Genomic DNA, 20,026 nt, shown 5'->3' with positions numbered 1-20,026 from the left:
TCAAATCACTGTCTAACCTTCCTTTAGAAAATAGAAGTTATCGTTAGGGTTGGTAACTATTGAGTTACCAACTCAGTTATGACTAAATCAGCAGAGGATGCCAGAATATGCCACTATCCTGAGATTTCCCTTTAAACCTCCCCCAACATAAACTGTAAGTTCTATTACATTAACTTCTAACCTACTAGTGTTTAATTAAGAACCTCAAGATTTTAAAATTCAGGTGCCTATACACAAGTAACTAAATGTATGCTGTGATGCTCAGGCATTTCAAACTTTCCAAGAACTGATGCTGTAGTTGTTGAGTATTTTTGCACATGACCACTTAGTGAGCTTCCTTTGTGTTCTTACTCCTGTCAAGTTTCTTCTACCTCTATTCCATCTACTATTTGCCTTATTGCAGGATTATTTATCCATAAGTAAAATAGTGAAGACTTCCCCTACTTCTTGATAGCATATTCTAGCACTGTTTATCGAAAAAAAAAAAACCACAACCCAAAAAAGACAGTTAATTGAAAGGAAGAAAATACGGTTTCCATGGCAAAGGTACAACAAGCAACCTACTCAACATATATTTTATCAACTGTATAAAATTTGTACATCAGTACTTGGAACAATGGGGAATGTCCTTTCCCTCAACAAATACAGTGACTGTAGAATGGTTTGATCAAGGATTTAATTAAAGAAAACTCTTGGTGATGTAGCACGCAGCGAAGTAGAGAGTATTAATCAATTATTTCCCTCAACTTCATTAAAAACCTGTTCTTCTGCTGCCACTTCAAAGCTTCTAGCTAAAGCTTGATTTATCATGTTGGGTCAGGAGTGGGATGTTTCTGTGAATATCAGTTAACATCGTTGAATTCCACAACAGAAAATCCACTCTACTATTCCTTTCACGAAGGAAATAGGATGTGAACAAGCAGACCTGAAATTACAGATCTGTTATTAGGCATATGTATTTTTTCATATGCATCTTACTTAAGCACACACACACACCCCAATCAAGAGGCAGAGTTCACTGCTCCTTCCTTACAGAAAAGTCTGTATCTTTAATTCCTCATTATAGGTCTCATCAGGTGAATGTATAAATCCAGTTTTGTTAGAAGTGCCCTGAATGAAATATATCTTTTTTTCTTGATACAGTTTGCATTATAATCTCTAATGTTCACTATGCTTATAGCCTTGTTTTTTTCCCCACTAAATAATTCACAGGGATTTTATATTATATATCTGGAACAAGTTTCCCTAAAGCACAGTTTGTCTGTTGCATTCAAGTACAGAATCATTAGATCCTATATAAAAATTCAGCTTCTGGAAAGATGAGAACTTACCCTAGAATTTAGATAACATCACATCAACTTGTTCTATTCCACCTCTTTAAACAAAGATTCTGCAGTAGACAGAAAAGAGATGCAGATAAAGTCCTAGATGTTATGCATATCCAGTAGCAGTGCTATTAAGGTATGCAAAAATGTTATTTAAAAAAAATCACTTAAGAGCAAGGATTTATTTACATCTCTGGTTTACTGGAAACATCACCAGGCAATCCCATTACAACTGATAGTGTTTGAGTGGTAAAAACATATCTAAAAAAGAAAAAGAAAAGAAACGAAACGACAGAATTTTCAGGTTGGAAGGACCAGATGGAGCCCAGCCACCTGCTCAAAGCAAGGTCAGCACTTCATTCAGACTAGGTTGCTTTCCCCAACTGGGTCTTGAAAACTGACTCAAAGGAAGAACATGCTTCTCTAGAAAATGAATGCCTCTGATTCTTTACAAATGGTCATTAATGACACCTTTCAGAGATCACTCATCACTCAGAGTAGCCCTAAGCCAGTGACTACTCTTGATCTTTTTCTTTGTTAAATACCTTTACAGATAATGAGGTTCAGAGTCATTGAGTTACTCCAGTTTTCCAAAACCGTCTAAAAGCTTTCCTTAAATACATGCAAGAAGTATTCCCTGTCATTAATGTTCCTAACATTTTTAATCAAGTCATGTGAGTCATGGGTGAATCTATACAGGTGGAGTTGAAGTCAAGTCTCAGAAGACTGGCATCGACTCATTAAAAAGCAACTGGGTTTCTCACAGCCTGGGATCAGTGTCTTTGAGTATGTCAACTTGAATTTCCTATGAATGACATATGCAAATAAGCTGGCACATTAGTTTTTCATGTGAATTGTCACAATTCCCTTTCCTTTCTCCCAATTCAAGATACAATACACACCAGTTACCACAGACAAACCCAAATACGCAAACACACAAAAGCAAACTTAGTGATTTGTGTCACGATATTTGTTAGTGGATCATAGTTCCAACAGACTTACACCAAATCACTGTCTACTTCATTCTCTACCACCTACATTTCTAATGCTTCAAATAAGCTTCAACATTTATTGACTGAGCATAAGAGCATGTCACATGAAGACCAACAAGTTTATTCTTACACGCATATTTTTAAGAGCATAAGATAAACATTTTTACAGGCCTACATAAAACCGTATTTTAAGCCTTTTTTTTTCTTCTCACATAAAGCCCCTACATCTGTTAAATGTGCACAAAGTAGCTCATGTCATAAACAAATCCCAGGAGGTATAAGAAAGATATAAATAAGTAACTTGAGATGTTTGGAAGTTTCAATACCCAATGACCAAAACTCAGCAAGAACTAATTTCAAAAAATAAAAAAGACAAAGAAACAGCCAGCAGAGTATCAGTCTTCGAGTATTAGCCCACAATCACAAACTGAATCTCCTCTTCTTGGCCTGCTCCGAGACCAAGCCAGAAAAGGCAATTGTATATGAAGCAGACAACTTGGTACCACACAATTATCGTACAGCAGCACAAAAGATCAGAAGCCAAGCTTCTTTTCCTGAAGGTTTCCTACAGCACGGGATACTGTGCTCTCATCAACAAGTACTAGGGACCAGCCTTGAGTAAGGGAATCCAGTTTAGCCAGAAAAGAATGTTGCGCTCACTTCCCTAAGGATGAGTCTTCCTCAAAGTCTCCGAGCCAACTCAGGCTGTTGAAGCTTATGCAAAGATTGACCATGTATCTTAACAGTCCTCAAAGAAAGTTCTTTTTGGATTAAGGTATTGTATTCCATACTTGCAGTCATGAATAAAAGTCTTAAATCGAAGTACACGTTAATAAAATTATAGAAATAAAGAACTGATAACTGAAACAAAAAACCTGAAATTTAAGTACGAAGCAGCAAGTGTAGACAGAGTTCACCAATTCAGACATATTCAAGCTCTGTCTCAGGTTCACACACTTAAATTGGTCTGAGTAAATAGCTACTAGCAGTTCAAGCAATACTGTTACAAATTTCAGACATACTTGTCTTTCAGTTTAGTGAAATTAAGTCACATGAACTAACCACTAAAAGAATATAACTCAATACACTCACAGGGCTCACCATTAACACCTTTGAGATGAACAGAAACCATTTGCATCTCCAGAGTGCTGAAGAGTACAAGGTAACCAGGCAGACACTCATGATGGGTTCAGCATAGCAAAACAGACTTCTTCCTGTAAAACTGCTGGCAAAGAATTTCTCCAAAGATACTCTCACCAGTTTGCTACTATATGAACTTAAAAAAACAAACAAAGAGTAAAAGCTTGTGGATGGGTACTGTTGGTTCTTTGCATTGTGGTCTCTAGCAAGTCTGTATTAATTCTCAGCAAAAGGAGTAAATCTATTGCAGGAATCATATGATCAAGAGATTTTTTGAGAAAGGGCTACAGAAACGCACAGAAGTCAAAACACTCACTGAATTTGCTTTGGCTTTAACATCAGGTTTGTACATCAAGTTTAGCAGAAAGGACCCATTTTGGGCCATACAACTACTTCCATTTTTCTGATGACACTACTACAAGCACAGTGTTGACTTTATAAAAACTGGTTGCAGAAGTCAGTAAGACATAGAACACACTACAGACCAAGATGACAACACTGGCCATACAGCAAGATTGTTTCGAGTTTCCATCAAGCGTGAGAACACACAAAGCCTCATAAAAAGCTCTGTATAGTCAGCATATGGCAGAGCACTGGTCAGCACAGTTTTTATTTTGTATGAAAAGCCAAAGTCAGGAAAAGATGCCATAAGAATAGTCACTAGTTCCTTATTTATAAGCTACACAGAATGTAGGTAACAACTCTTCAGATTACACTTAACATATACACTTTGCATGTGCTAGAATCAACAAGGTAAGCTAACAATTCACTACTACCTCCAAAACCAATTAACAAGCTTGTAATGTAAATACTAACTCTTCTACTTAGCACTTTTGACACTTCCTTTGACACTTGCTCCTTAGAAGGTCATTCATAAAGTACTGCTGTTATGTCATAAGATCATTAGGTTTTAGATTCCTCTTTGCTCAAGCTTCTTGCCAGCAGACACGCCGTAGTTTAGCTATGTGTATGCTGTTATCCCACGGAAGGTGCTAGGTAAATCAGTTCATTTACTACCTTTTACAGAAGTTCCCCCTGACTTACATGACAGCCACAGCACAAAGACACTGTTACTAACAGTTACAGCAGCTCACAGGTGGCATCTTGTTTGACCATTGTGACTTCAGAATAGCATCCTGGTGTGAAGCATTTCAGAATAGATAGAAGTGGTCATGTTGACACACAAGTTAATCAAGTACTTGTTTGCAGAGCAGGACTTCATTACATCATCATCTTGCTGGGATTATCAACAGTCTCCATGACCCAAGTTGGGACATACACATGCACTGCTGGTTTAAGGTCTGATTAGTCATCTAGTAGCTACAGCTTTTACATTTTCATGAAAAAAAACATCAAAGTAGCAGATGGATATTCAAATGAAGCCTGCCCTGTAACCTTGTACTAAGGTTTGTACTATGAATGAAGCATCTTAGATGACTCCTTTCTCAATATTAAAATCAAACTAAAGAGATTCTCATCTTCCCAGTACTTGAAATCCCAGTAAGGGAATGAGCAGCTCAACAATACCGCTATACACCATGTCATCATACTTCTTATGATCATCACAAGGGATTAAAATAATACCATGTACTGATCTAAAACAGTTTCTTTTTCCCATTCATGGGATCCCAGTTTTGACTGGTGTCTAAGCTTCTGCTAGTTCTACATTCCCAACTGTGAAGCTCGGAAGCCAACCTTTTCTTGCAAGCTCCAGAGCTGAAATAGAAGGCCTGCTGGGCTTGTGTCTCCACATGTGCCATGGTGCACAGGGAGGGAGGCATAGTCAATTCACAGAAGCCACCTGCCCATGTTGCTATGTTGAGCAGCAAGATCCATTCTTAAAACTGGGAGATGAGATACCCGATCCAGTAGAAAGCTGGGAAGCCTTTATCCACCTTTTTCATATCAGAGAACATTCTGCAGTAGGAACATAGGGAGGACATTTCACATATGACAGCACAATCTTCCCTCTTGTTGCATTTTGTACTCTCTTATAACCGAACAGTCTTCTCATACACATCGTTTATGTCCATGTGAGGAAGAAAAAGGGTACTCTTAAAAATTAGGTATACATTTAATGCTATCTTTATTCATCCTAGTCAAGCTGAAGATAATTGAGGTTAGTTTGAAATGTTGTCTTCCTAAGTAAAACACAGTTTGTCCAGAGATCATTATGGAGTATTAGAGTAAACTATGGTGAGAAAGCATATAGATTTCTAATTATTTAGGCTTTTGCATATGCATTTAGAATGACAAGCACGCAAGGCACTACAAAATAGAAAAATTTCCTTGCAGCATATATTTAAATAAATCCAGTAATTTTCTTCTGTGCTACTGACATTTAAAGCAAATACTTTTTACAAAAGTCAAGGTAAGTCACTTTTAGAACAAAGTCTAGAGGTGGCAGAGCATTTCTCAACCAGTTAAAAAGCACAAGTCTAAGACAGGAAAGTACATCTCTTACTTCCTTCTATTTATGTCACATTTTTATCTCTCAGTGCCTCGACTGAGAGACATTGAGGGGAGAGGTGGCTGTACAGACCGCAGGCTGCATGGGGCAGGGGTAAGTGGGAAACCATCACCCATAGGGTGTGCCCAGGTAGAGGACCTCCTGCAGCAGGTGGAGAAGATGAAGGAAACTGAAAACGCTGTGTAACATCAGGGAATAGAGAAGGAGAGAGACAGCTGGATCCAGGCCCAGGCTTCAGCGAAACTGCAGCCTGTAGTTAGACGGCCCCACCAGCACACAGAAAGGAGGGAGGCCAAGAAAGAAGCAGAATGGAAGATTCCAAAGATAAAACAGCAGGAAGAAGCTTCCCACAAAATCTGAGGTGCCCCTGCAACACCGCTTCAGAGTTCTGCAGTCTGGACAGGAAAAAAGCCAGGCTGCATCAGGTAAGTTGTTGGAGCCAAACAAGACGACTCAACCATCTCACTGTATACTGACAAGTGCAACTGAGGAAGCAATGGGTGATAGTGATGGGAGACTCCCATCTGAGAGGTACAGAGGCACCCATTTGCCAGACAGACCCACTCTCAAGAGAGGTCTGTGGCGTGCGAGGGGCTCGCATAAAGGACGTCCCTGACAGACTACCCAAGCTTGCATGTCCCACTGACTACTATCCACTCCTGCTGTTTCATGTGGGTTCCAGGGATATAAAAAGGAGCACTCTCAAGGCTGTGAAGGACTACAGAGCCCTGGGAGCAGCAGTAAAGGACTCAGGAGCACAAATAGTCTTTTAATCAATCTTCCTGGTCAAAGAGAATGGGCTTGAAAGGACAAATTACATTGGGAAAAATCAATACATGGTTATGGAGTGGTGCCACAGCCAGGGCTTTGGCTTCCGAGACCATGGGACTTAGTTTGAGAAACCTGGTCTTCTAGGAACTGATAGGGTTCATCTTTCAGGGAAGGGAGTGAGTATCTTTGGCAACAGCCTTGCCACTCTGGTAAGGAGGAACTTAAAACTAGAGTTGCCAGGGGAAGGGATCCTCAATCCATCCCACTCCCACCCCTTTTAAGCCAAATCAAGTAAAAGATGCCCTGGGACTGAATTGCAATCACAGGCCAGTAGGAGAACACCTGAAACGAAGGATAATGGAATCCCAGGCAGTGAGGCAGCTTCAATGGGGGCCCAACTTAAATGCCTCTATTAAAACGCATACAGCATGGGAAACAAGCAGGAGGAGCTGCAAATGTGTGCAAGCCTGCAGGGCTATGATGTTATTGGCATCAGTGAGACACGGTGGGACAACTATTACTGGAGCATGGGAATGGATGGTTATAAGCTCTTTAGGAGGGTCAGGCACAGGAGGAGTGGGCATTGCCCTCTACGTCAATGACCAGGTGGAGTCCATGGAGCTCCAGCTGGGGATGGATGAGGAGCTGACAGAGAGCTTATGGGTTAAGGTTGAAGAGAAGAAAGGGGCTGGCGATATTGCAGTGGGAGTCTGTTATAGGCCACCTGACCAGGATGGCCAAGCAGATAAGGCCCTCTACAGGCTGATAGGTGCAGCTTCCCGTTCAGAGGCCATGATCCTCATGGGGGAATTCAACCACACCCTGACATCAGCTAGAGGGACAACACAGCAAGGCACCAGCAATCCAGGAAGTTCCTGTAATGCATTGATAACAACTTCCTCCTCCAAATGGCAGAGGAAGCAACAACAAAAGGTGCTATGCTGGACCTTGTTCTCACCAACAAGGATGGCTGGCTGGGCAATGTGAAGTTTAAGGGTAGCCTTGGCTGCAATGACCATGAAGTGGTGGAATTCAGGATCCATAGGGCAACAGTGAGGGTCCACAGCAAGCTGGCTACCCTGGACTTCAGGAGAGCAGATTTCAACCACTTCAGGGATCTGCTTGGTAGGATATCACTCAAATTCTGGATGGGAGAGGAGCCCAAGAAAGCTAGTCAATATTCAAAGATTACCTCCTCCAAGAAAAGATTACCTCCCAAGAAAGAGGAAGGCAGGCAAGAACGTCAGGAGACCTGCATGGATGAACAAAGCGCTCCTGGACACTCTTAGACAAAAAAGTGTTCAGAGGGTGGAAGCAAGGACAGGTAGCCTGGGAGAAATACAAAGAAGCTGTCGAGAAGCCAGGGATCAAGTTAGGAAAGCTAAAGCCCAGATAGAATTAAACCCAGCCAGGGACATTAGGGGTAATAAGAGTTTCTACAGGTACATCAGTGATAAGAAGCAGAACAGGGAAAACGTGGGCCACCTGCAGAAGGAAACAGGAGACCTTGTCACACAGGATATGGAGAAGACTGAGGTACTAAATGACTTTTTTGCCTCAGTCTTCACCAGTAAGGGCGCTGACCACACTGTCCTGGTCACAGAAGGCAGGGCAGAGACTGGGAAAAGGAAGATCCACCCACTGTAGAAGAAGAGCAGGTTTGAGACCATCTAAAGAACCTGAAAGTGCCAAAGTCCTGACAACATCTATCCATGGCTCCCAAGGGAGCTGGCAGATGAAGCTGCAATGCCACTCTCCATCATATTTGAAAAGTCATGGCAGTCTGGTGAAGTTCCCACTTACTGGAAAAGGGAAAATATAACCCCCATTTTCAAAGCAGAAGGAAAGAAAACCCAGGGAATGACAGACCAGTCAGTCTCACCTCTGTGCCTGGCAAGATCATGGAGCAGATCCTCCTGAAGGCTCTGCAAAGGCACATGGAAAATGTGGAGGGGGTTGGTGGCAACCAACACGGCTTCACCAAGGGCAAATGTTGCCTGACAAATTTGGCGGCCTTTTATGATGGAGTCAGTGTCAGTGGACAAGGGAAGAGCAACTGACATCATCTACCTCGACTTGTGCAAAGTGTTCAACAATGTCCCACATGACATCCTGGTCTCAAAATTGGACGGATATAAATTTGATGGATGGACCACTTGGTGGATAAGAAACTGGCTGGATGGACACGCTCAGGGAGTAGTGATAAATGGCTCAATGTCCAGATGGAGACCTGTGACAAGTGGCGATCCTCAGGGGTCAGTAGTAGGACTGGTGCTGTTTGACATCTTTGTCAGCAAAACAGACAGTGGAATTGAGCGCACCCTAAGCAGGTTTTCTGATGACACGAAGCTGTGTGGTGGGACTGACACCCTAGAGGGAAGGGACGCCATCCGGAGGGACCTTGAGAGGCTGGAGAGGTGGGCCTATGCAAACCTCATGAGTTCAACAAGGCCAAGTGCAAGGACCTGCACCTGGGTTGGGGTAACCCTAAGCACAAATACAGGTTGGGCAGAGACTGGACTGAGAACAGCCTTGAGAAGAAAGACCTGGGGGTGTCGGTCAATGAAAAGCTTAACATGAGGCAGCAATGTGCACTTGCAGCCCAGAAATCCAACCATGTCCTGGGCTGCACCAAAAGAAGTGTGACCACCAAGTCATATGGAAATATGGCCACTGCAGTTCCTTATCCTCTTCAGAGGATAGATATTTTTATAATGAGAATTTGTGTACATAGAAAATACTCACCTGACACAGGCATTTTAGTATTAGAGTCCAGCTTTAAAAAAAAAGCCTAAGGAATGTGACTGTGTTTTGACAGTCTACACATCTGTAATGGTTAATGTCTCTAAGCAGCTACTGGAAAAATAATCAAAGCTGAAGAGTGAAGGGAAAAGCAGCAGATAAGTGAAACTAAGAATCTTGTCAAGAAAGATAAAATTGTGGTTAGAGGTCAGTGAAGGACAAGGAGAGGGAGGGGAAAAATCCTATAAAATTTCTGGCTTGGGTTTCCTATAAGGTTAAGGCAGAGAGTAGCCAGCAACAAACATGCTATCTCCCAGGGAGCAGGGTGGAATGAGTACTGACAGGATGTCAGGATCACAACAGGACAGGTGCTCTGTGTAAGTTAAATCAACTCCAGGACAAGGAAACAGCAAAGCAAGTGCTGTCCTCCACCCTTGGCTCCAAACAGCTCAGCAGTGGAGGAATTAGAGGAATGTCTCCATGTGCAGCTGTGAGATAGGAAGAGAAAGTCCCCGTTTCCCCCTCCATCCCAAAGCAAATGCTGACCTACAACCAAAGAAACACCTAGAAAGCCACTAGTTCATGAACAAGTATTTAGGAAGTCTTATGGCTGAGCAGAGAGAAGTGGCAGCACTGCCAGAAATACAGAGCGCACAACTTGCTGATCAAAAGTGTTAATGGCATGACAGCAGGTGCAGTGGGAAACTGGCAACACTGGGTTGAGGAAGAGCCCCATGTTTTCAAAGACACATTGCAAATTCAACATCTGGCAAGTCAGGCCAGGGAAAGATATTCTGGACTACAGAGACACCTGCAACAGATGACATAGGCACGTGGTCTCCGAGTAGGACACTGGTCTGGCAGGCAGCAGCCCCACACTGTGCTCCCAGCTCATCCCCACCATGCCAGGTCATGCCAAGACTCTCCCCAGCCATCCACTCCATTCCTGCCATGACAGGAGGGGAACACTCACCTCACCAGCACCCTGCAGGGCCTAGAAGCAGGTCAGATCTCATTCCAGGCCTCCGCATACTACAGTAACAAATCACTGCCAATAAAGTGTTTTGTAAAGCATCACAAACAGAAGAGCAAATCCTCTGAGATCAAACACCCTGAAAAAAATCTGCCTTGCTAAAAGTTTAAATAAACCGAACCCACCACTTGAGTACTTTTTAAAGTGTGATTCTTGGCTGCTGGAGAGAGCCCAGCCCCCCTCCCACCCTACCTAGGGAAGGTGAGCTCCTTCCCTTAACTTCTGCTACAGAACATGACCATCATGTATTGAACTTCAGTTCACTGACAGCAAACTCACAACCAAGTCCTCCTCCCATAGCATATATCAACTCTCAAAGGTGTGCTCCTTTCAACTTCTAGCCTTGCCTGCAGGAACTGCAAATGTCTCTGCTTAAGTAAAAACACAAAGGAGACAAGTTATCAGCTTTTCCTGCTAGTAAGCAGCAGGCCTAAGGTAGAATATTATGTTAATTCTTGAGTTACCAGGTCAGACTGAATTTTCTAGCACTACACCACCCTTACAGATGTCTATTTTACTTGCATTAAAAGGCCTCTAAGGAGAGTTCTCCAGTCTCACACAGAATAGCTTAATCCCATGTAACACTGCTACATTCCGTATCAAGTTGGTTGCCTTCTGGTCTGTTCTTGGGAAATATGGGAAACATCACATACCGTATTTATGTCAACTTGGCACATACTGCATTTTGTCATCCCCTTAAGTCTTCCATTCTTGGAAGAAGAAAAGCCCAAACACTTTTTTGATTTACATCTCAGTTTGAAAGCAGCTACATTCACAGGACACGAGGCAAGCAGGTAAACTGATAAGCAAATGCAGAAATTGCAGTGCAAGAACACCAGTAATAAGACAGAAAATTACTTTTCTATTTAGACTGTTTTGTACATTCTTGTAAATTCAGTCATTTTCTGACAGATCTTGTTCACTAGAATGAGTTCTAATGAAAGATTTTTACTATGCTATTTACCAACCCCTTAAAAAAATGCAATGTTCCCTCGTATGTTAAATAGCTTGTTATCTCTTCAGAGTATCAGGTTACCAATTCCAATCCCATTAACAGCATGAAAGCATTGCATTGTATTCAGCAACTGTTCTTCGTTTTTCTTGTTGCTCATCAGTGCCAACTCCACTACTTCGAAATACATAGGCTCAAACACACAACTTATTCATTAGAAGTTTCTGTCCTTGTTCCCAATGAAACCAGTGCAAAGGCTTTGACTGACTTGGAGCCGTGAATGAAGCCCAAAGCAAGCACACACACACACACCACTGAAGAAGCAGTTCTGATGATTGAGAATGTGTTTTAAAAAGCCACACACTTTCTAATGGGTAAGGACAAGGACATTCCACTACCACCATATGTTTCTCTCCAGATGCCAGTTATTCCAGGTAGTAGTGCTAGTTAATATTGCCAGCCATACAGCTGCAAAGGCACACTTTAAGCATTTTATATCTTGATTCCTAGTATCAACTTTTATCCATTATTAGCTGTGGTATCTTCCTACTTTCTTCTCCAGGAAGAGTTTGAGATGTGCAGACATCTGATGAGCTCCTGTCTTTCTTTCTTTCACATGTCACATTGAAGCAACTTAGACTAAAACCCCCTGGTTCTGTACCAAGAGTAGCTTCCCATCTATTTGCATTGAGAGCTACTTTCTTCTTATTTGTTACTTAGTGCCACACTGGTCAGAATTAATATTAGCATTAATCTACAGGCTAAAGCTATAAATCCACTAATTGCTGAATTACATGCAGCTTTTCTACAGCTTTAAGCTTAATAACAAACTGACAAAAACATCTACCTTTTAAAACACAACAAAGAATGCTTTGCACTCAATCTCAACTTACTTACAAGGAGGCGATCACAATCAGTATAGGCATGGCAGGAGGGAGGAGAAGAAAGAGGACAGAGAAAGCAGACACAATCTGTTGAAGATCCCCAAACAGTCCAGTGACAAGAACAACAGACTCTCCAACTCCTAAAGCCACACTGTCTCCCCACTTTGGCACAGACACAAAACATCTGGCTTCCTAGAGGAATTACAGCCTTTCCTTATCCATGTTCATGAAATGACTGACAATAAAATGTAAAGTTTCAAAAGGTTGCTCCGGAAACTCCAAACCCCCTTTGAATAATGACTTGAAAACGTTGACAAACATTTCTGGACTCCAAAAATCTTTTACCAAAAAACTTTCAGTTCAGTTGAAACAAAAGGAAGTCACAGCTCTTTAAAGATTAAATGGAAGCATACATTAAAAAGAAAGCACCAACGCTGCCTCACCGTTTTAAAAATGGATGATCTAGAGACACGGCGAGGTGCAAGCTGGAAACACATCAGGTACTGTTGCAGTAAAGCAAGATGCAAGGTTACACCTAGTCCAGCTTTCAAAGCAGACAAATTAATTCAAACTTCAATGTCAGCCCTGGAGCAAGGGTAGAAGCTGAATGGAAGTCAGTTACATTACACATTTCTAAAAGTTTCCCTCCCCTTTCCTTTCAAAGGGGTAAGTAAGGCATTAAAACCTGACATCTCAAAATAACAAAAAAACCCATCACAACTGCTTATACTGGGAAAAAGATTTATCCTTTCAAACATAGAAATGTCACATCACAGTACAACTGCAGGAATAACAGTACATCAGAGGACAACATTCAAGCTTAGTTTTAGAGCTGTGTTGCATGTTTGCAGATGAAAAACAAATCCCAGACTGCCTCAGTTTTTCAAAGCTCAAATATCCTTAGTGCATCCAAACGATCATTTTCCATTCATAAAGGTTAAACCCTCTTAACTGAAACACACACTACTCCACCTAACAGTACTGGTCCCAGTCCTCAAAATGAGTATCAGTCCCACACAGAAAACTTTCAAGTACCATTGCAGGTTATCAACAGTTTACTTGTATTCTCTCTGTTGATGATGCCAATATCTGGGACTATACAAACCACATAGGCCACAGTATCACAAGTTGAGACCTGTCTTGCACATTGGGCTCCAACATCAGAATTTCAGTAAAAACAAAGTACCTGGAATTGGCAACATCCTGTTGTATCATAATGCACGACTACACAGGGTATTTTTATTTGTTACTGGGGATTGAACTGTGGAGTATTTCCCCAAATTCAATCCAAAATGGCACAACGCAACTGGTTCAAATTTAAACTTTACTAGTAATGTTTTGAAACTAGAACTAATTCAGTAACGTATATTGCTACCTTCACAATCGGTGTTAACTATCCCATCTGTTTTGGGAGAAAGAATCTGCTTTTGTTTTATATCTCTATTTACCCATTTAAACTACAGACCTAGTTTGTTACATACAATGACAAGACTACAGGCATGACCTTCTGTCCTCATTACCATTCTTCCCTTATCATGCTAAAGATAGCATAGAGAGTAAAAATAAATAAATCCTCAATAGCATTAGGAATTAGACAGTGTCATGCTGAAAGATACCCTAAATGATGAGCCTTATCTCTTCTTGCTGGCTGAGACAGCAGGGGGGCTCTGACCCATGGAGGGGAGGCCACGTTTAAGCCTTTGCTAGGTGGTCTCTCTGCAGTAGGCTCTTTTCCCAGCTGTAATTGCTTGTCAGCCCTAACTGGATGCCTGAACACTCTGGAATAGCTCAGCAAAGTATTTAAACAGATGGATGGTACAGGCCACTGGAACAAAACTCATTTTTTCTCTGGCCACGGCTCTCTTTCAGCACACTCCTTTGAAGTCTGTGCCACTGAGGAATCAACAACAGCTGAGAAACATGTGTTATCATACAACATCGAGCACAGCAACAATATTGCACAGCAAGACCCTTTTGTTCAATAATCCTGGACTATAGGAAGCATTACAATGTCTTTTGTTGTCGGTAAGCCCATTTTCCAAGCAGACAAGAAAGTAAACAGATTCCTCCCCCCTTTAAGCAGTAACTCCAAAGTAGAAAGGTGAATTAAGCTGATTTCTTAAGCGCCTCCCATCTGAAAGCTTACAATGCCTAGGGCTCCTCAAGTTCTCTCAGATATATTCAGTGCTCTCTGTATTTACATTATCACAAAGAAGACGAGATGCTTAGAGATATCTGAGTGAACCAACAGCCCTGAGGAGCCCAGGCTGCAGTCCCCACAGATGTGACAGGCCCTTATAAACTACAGCTCAAACCCACCTTCCTCTCCCAATACAAGTTTTGTGATCTCAACTTCACGGCACATGCAGGCCAGTCTTGCTCCCCCTCATATTTTATCAGTACGGAGAAAGATGACATGCAGTCCTCAGAACAGTTACAGGAGAAAAACATTAACATCTCCTCCATTAGTTGGGAAAACAGTTCCTCTCAAAGCTGTGAGATCATCATACACTTTGAAGGGAACTTAGAAAGGAGAGAAACTTAGTCATTAATGAAACCAAATTTGAAATGAGATTAACTGTTCAGATTCAGAAGCACTGAGCTAGCTAAGTCCACATGCAAGAGGACAGTAGATTATAACCCAAAACTGATGCAGCTGCCAGAAGCAAATTTCTGCAGAATCAAGTCTCATGTCTCCACTAAAGAGAAAGAAATATCAGGATCAGGGCAAAGCCCTGTGTTTAACAAGTTTACAATTCTCAAACATTACAGAAAGGCAGGCACTGAGATTATAATACATACTATTACGCTGTAATGTCCCAACTGCAGCATGAAAAAAGTAACAAAAAACCTGAGCTTTCCCAAAAGCCCTAGAAAACCACACAACATTTACATTTAATTTCGAGAGATTTTAACGTTTTAAAAAATCCAGGGAAAACCCTAAAATTATCAAGCAAACAAAAAAGTCATGTACTAAGCCAATCTCATTATTACAGAGCTCACAAAAAAAAAAAAAAAAATAAAGCCACAACAAAACCAAACAGAAACTGCATGCATCATGCTGAGAGGGGTCCTCACCCCAGACCCCAGAAGACAGTTTTCCACCCTGCAGTTCAATTTAATAGAGCTTATTTCTGGAGAGGCCAGCAGTGCCCTTCAAATTCAGCTTGAGTAGACTTACAGCACCATAGAAGCAGCATGCACCAATATTGTCAGAGATATACAGGGAATAAAAATAACTCTAGTCTCAAAACCATGACAGCAATGCAAAAACCTTATGCTGCTCAAAAGAAATGGTGGCAATTGAGAGATCTGCTTTGCAACTTTCAAAGAATGGATATTAGCACAAGCAAAACTACCACCCAACCAGCACTCAAAACCACAACTAACCGAGGAGTAATATATCTACAGGTAATTATTCTTTAAATCATGTGTATAAGCACTCAACAGAGACTCAGGAAAATCTCCACATCCTATGAGGAGCAGCCAGGAAGGCAGCTTAGGCAGAGGTCATACTGCCATACGATGGCAGAAGCAGGAACAGAACCCATCATCCTCAGATCTGCATTTCAGCAACTAAATCTTCTATCCAACATGTTCCTTTTCAGGGCTCCCCTCCAAAGGATTTTTAAAAGTTATGCTAATCAACCCAATTTGCCTCTTTTAGAATTATTGGTGGTGTTTCCAGAATCCGCCCAAGGTACAGTTTTAAAAGACCTAAACTTCTTGCTAATATGACTCGCTATTTTTCTCCTTCTATTTCTTCCTATCCCAAAATTTTTCATCTCCAGGAGAGATAAAAAGAAATTAATTCAAACAACTGATAAAATCCTGTTGGGCTGGTGGGGATAGGGCAGGAGAGGGAAGAAGAGATTACTTGAAGTATAAGAAGTGAACAACCTTAACTCTCTCAGTTGTCCTGAAGGGCATACAAATAAACACTATCAATGCCAAACAGTCACTTCAGTTCCCTCAGCAATGCATCAAATATCAAATAAGTTTTTACTACAAGACATAAAGAGAAGTACTTCTAGTTTAATGTCCAGCCTATTTTCTGACTAGATAACATCAAACAAAACTTGATCTGAAACGGTATTTTCTCTCTTGCTTAAAGAAAAGGGGGGAAATAGTAGGGCTTACTTAATTTGCTAATTAGCCACATAACCTTGTGGTCTTCTGGAATGGTATCTATCAAAAGAGGTAACATAAAACAACCAAGATCCACACTATTTCCTTCTGACCCAAAAAGTTGACACTATTCACGAACTATGTATTCTCCACTGAAGAAGACATCGCTCTTCACTTTTACAACACTTAACGTGCTCGTACCACTACCAAACACAATTAACAGGGAGCTTGAAAGCCTTTAAACAGGTGTCTCTGCAGAAATCATTAGGCAATTGATTTACTCGCTCTGCACAGCCCAGCACATACTTAATTTTAATGTGTGATGCTGACTAGAGCTGAGGCAGATGCTTGTGAGGTCCGAAACGGACTTCATAAAAGTAGGCGACAGCACTTTTTTGACACGGATGTAAAGCAGTTTCCAATCACTTTGTTAACGTGTCAACCTCCGAGACATCCGCAGTTTGGGGATGGAAAGTGCGACAGGTGCAACTCTAAAGGGGACACCGAAATCTGTAACCTTCCCCCTGCTTCTGGTTTTCCACACCGATGCCAACCCACGAGCAATACTTGATCTGCAATTTAGCACACTGCTCCGCTGGCATATTAAAACGCCGGGTTTGCTTAACAGAAACTAGCTTGGCACACACCGAACTACTACAACCCCAGACCAGACCCTGGACCGGACCTTCCCAACAATACTTCAGAGCTGCCCTATCCTACACTTTCAAGCTCATGCCTCTAGTTTGTCCCACTGGACTATACTGGCTTCAGCTTCTCCCCTCAGTGGTCTCTCACTCTTTCACACACGTACACAAAACCTCATACATTCCCCAAACAGATTTTATTTAATCTTTTATTTATGTTTTGTTTTTTTTTTTAACTGGGGGGGGAGAAAGAGAAGAGGAGGAGTTGGGGCAGGAATAAGAGAGATTTATCATGAAACAAATGGGGACTGTCTAGAGAGGAAGGGGGGGAAAAGACAAAAAAAAAAAAACAAAACACAAACCCGCAACAGTCCACGTCGCAAAGGAGGGAAAAAAAAAAAAAAAAGGAAAAAAGGTTTAATTTTCTTCTCGGGGACTGTAAGAGGGAGTGGAAAGAAAAAAAATACTACAAAGATTTTCCCGCAGTAAAAAAAAAAAAAAAGTAGCTTATGAACTGCCTTTCCCAAGGACACAGAGAAATACCCCTTACTTTTCCCCGCGATGCCCGAAGGAGGGAGAGAGACAAGACGGCCGGGGAGAGGAAAAGCTGGCGGGAGCCGGGGAAGTAGCGAAGGGAGAAGCGAAAGGGCAGGAGCGAGAGCGAGAGGGCAGGGGAGAGGCGGGAGGGGGAACGGGAGAGACGAGAAGGGAAAAAAAAAAAAGACCAACAACCCCAACAAAAAAAAACCCACAAACAAACCCCGAGACGCCAACAATGTGAAAAGGAAGGGGAACGGGAAAAAAAAGGGAAACACGGACGGGAAAGTTGTCGAGGGCAGCCAGCGGGGAGAAGGGGAGCGAAGGGTCACCAGCCCTGCAGCGGGGACGAGCCGGACGACGCCGAGGAGGAGAAGCGGAGCGGGGCGGGACGCGGAGCCCGGTGGGCTGCGGGAGAGGGGCTGCGGCGGGCGGGCGGGGGGGGGGGAGAAGAGAGCGAGCAGGGCAGCCAGAGAAGAAGAGGAGGAGGAGGAGGAGGGCGGGCTGCAGCGGGACGGAGCCGCGCCGGGAGCCGGCCGGGCACTTACCGCTGCCCCGCCGGCGGTGGGGCCACCCGTCCCGCGGCGGCTCGGCGGGCAGCGCCAACGGCCCCAACGGCCGCCGGCCCCGCCTCACGCCCCGCAGGGGGCGGCGCGGCGCCCGCGGCTCGGCCCGGCCCTCCCGGGCCGCCCGCTCCTCCCCCGCGCCCGCCGCCCCGGGGACGGAGGGAGGGAAAGAAGGAGGGCGGTGCGTGCCCTCCGCCCCGCAGCGGCCGCCCCCGCCTCCTCCTTCCTGCCGCTGCCTCGCTCCCCTGCCCCGGGAGAGGCATGTAACGGAACTGGGACGCCAGCGCGGCATTGTGGGAGCTCTTAAAGCCGCAGCCCTGTAACGGGGAGGCGGGACGGCCTTGCCGCAAAGCCGCCCGCCCCAGGAGAGCCGGGGAGCGGGCGGGGAGGCGTGCGGGGCCGGCGGGAGAGCGGCGCCCGGGAGGGAGGGAGAGAGGCAGCCCGGGAGGGGGGGCAGCCCGGGAGGGAGGCAGCCCGGGGTCCCTCCCTTCCCGCAGCGCCGGTCCCGCAGGAAGGATCATACTGAGAGCCCTGGCTGGGATGTGGAGCTGGGGTTGGGGGGGGTGGGTGGGTGGTTGGTTGGTTTGTTTTCCCAGGGATTTTAATTTTTTTTTATGTTATTTTTTGCTATTGTTTCTGGGAGAAGCAAGAAAGCCGTCGGCGCTTATTTTTAACCGAAATGTGGAAAGCCGGCAGTCAGTGTTTTCTATTGTTTTCTGCTTTGGGTTTTGAGGATGGAAAATTCCCCGGAAAAGGGGGGGGGGGAAAAAACAACCAACAACTACAAGACCCAAACCAACTCAAGAGAAAAAAAAAAACACAAAACAAACAAAAAAACCCAACCTCCTAAGCAGGCAGCTGTTTTGGACGGAAAGTTTTGAATGAGAAGTTTTAATAATTTCTGTGTTTATGCAACTTGAAATAGGAAAAAAGCACGGATTAAAAAAAAAACAACGAAAAACAAACCCGGTAAACCTATTTGAAAATGAACTTCAGAACGCTGATTTACAGGCATTTTTCGCTGTCTGCAAACATTTGTGCTGGGTCTGCTCTCAGCTCCCAGCAGCAGAGTGGCAGTTGTCATTCCCAGCTCTTCCCTGGGCACCATGGTGGCTTCTCCAAAACCACCGTGTCTCTTCAAGAGAACTTTTCCAGTTGGTTGTGTTATCACCATTGGAACAGTATTTCCGTACGATTCCTCTTGTGGGCTTTTGCATGTAGCACACTTTCTCTGTTTTGTTTTATTTCTTTGTTTGAAGTCCTCATCCTTTGCATGAGAGCAAGGTTTTGCTTCCGTGTGACTCTGCGTTGATGCTACATGAAGAACGTTTTCAAGAGCATACACTTACTCAATTTAAATGCAAACCTGTATTTGCAATATATGGGTTCCGGGATGTTTCTACAATAGGTCTGGGTCTTGGGTCATGACCACATCTTACTTCATGGCTTTATACCACTGGGTGTGGTTTTTCTAAGCACACCTGGCAAGGTACAAAGTTACTGCTGGAGAAGTCTTCCAAACAGAGAAGATTATCACCTCCAGTTCTGACCTGTGCCTGCACCTCTTTTATGGTCTTTTAGATGGGAAGAGGTACTAGGCAGTCTTGTGAGAAGGACCTTAAGCACAACAGGATGTTAGAAATTGTTAGGAAGAAATTGCAAAGAGTAGGTGAATCTGCTAGGGAGCATGAGGTTTACTTGGGCAGCTACACACACACAAGAAACTGCAAGAACCCAACACTGCAGGGTTACATCCAGGAGAAAGGAATGATGCTGATGACCAGTTCTTTTGCAATCTACCAGATGGCATTTGTTTGCACTAAGTACTTTTTACTGTGACTT

At 43.3% G+C, this 20,026-nt stretch overlaps 1 protein-coding gene across 1 annotated transcript in view; it reads right to left on the bottom strand.

The window, feature by feature from the left end:
* The window catches only part of RASSF8 (Ras association domain family member 8), a 96,491-nt gene extending 78,177 nt beyond the window's left edge, over positions 1 to 18,314 (bottom strand). The window contains exon 1 of the mRNA XM_051631071.1: positions 18,167 to 18,314. The gene's annotated coding sequence lies outside the window, so the exon portion shown is untranslated. The remainder of the gene's footprint in view (positions 1 to 18,166) is intronic.
* Positions 18,315 to 20,026: the final 1,712 nt, after the last annotated feature.

Source organism: Apus apus, chromosome 1 (assembly GCF_020740795.1).
Source record: "Apus apus isolate bApuApu2 chromosome 1, bApuApu2.pri.cur, whole genome shotgun sequence".
Taxonomy (NCBI): domain Eukaryota; kingdom Metazoa; phylum Chordata; class Aves; order Apodiformes; family Apodidae; genus Apus; species Apus apus.
The sequence above is the reverse complement of the archived record's forward strand: the minus strand, read 5'-3'. Positions and strand labels throughout refer to the sequence as shown.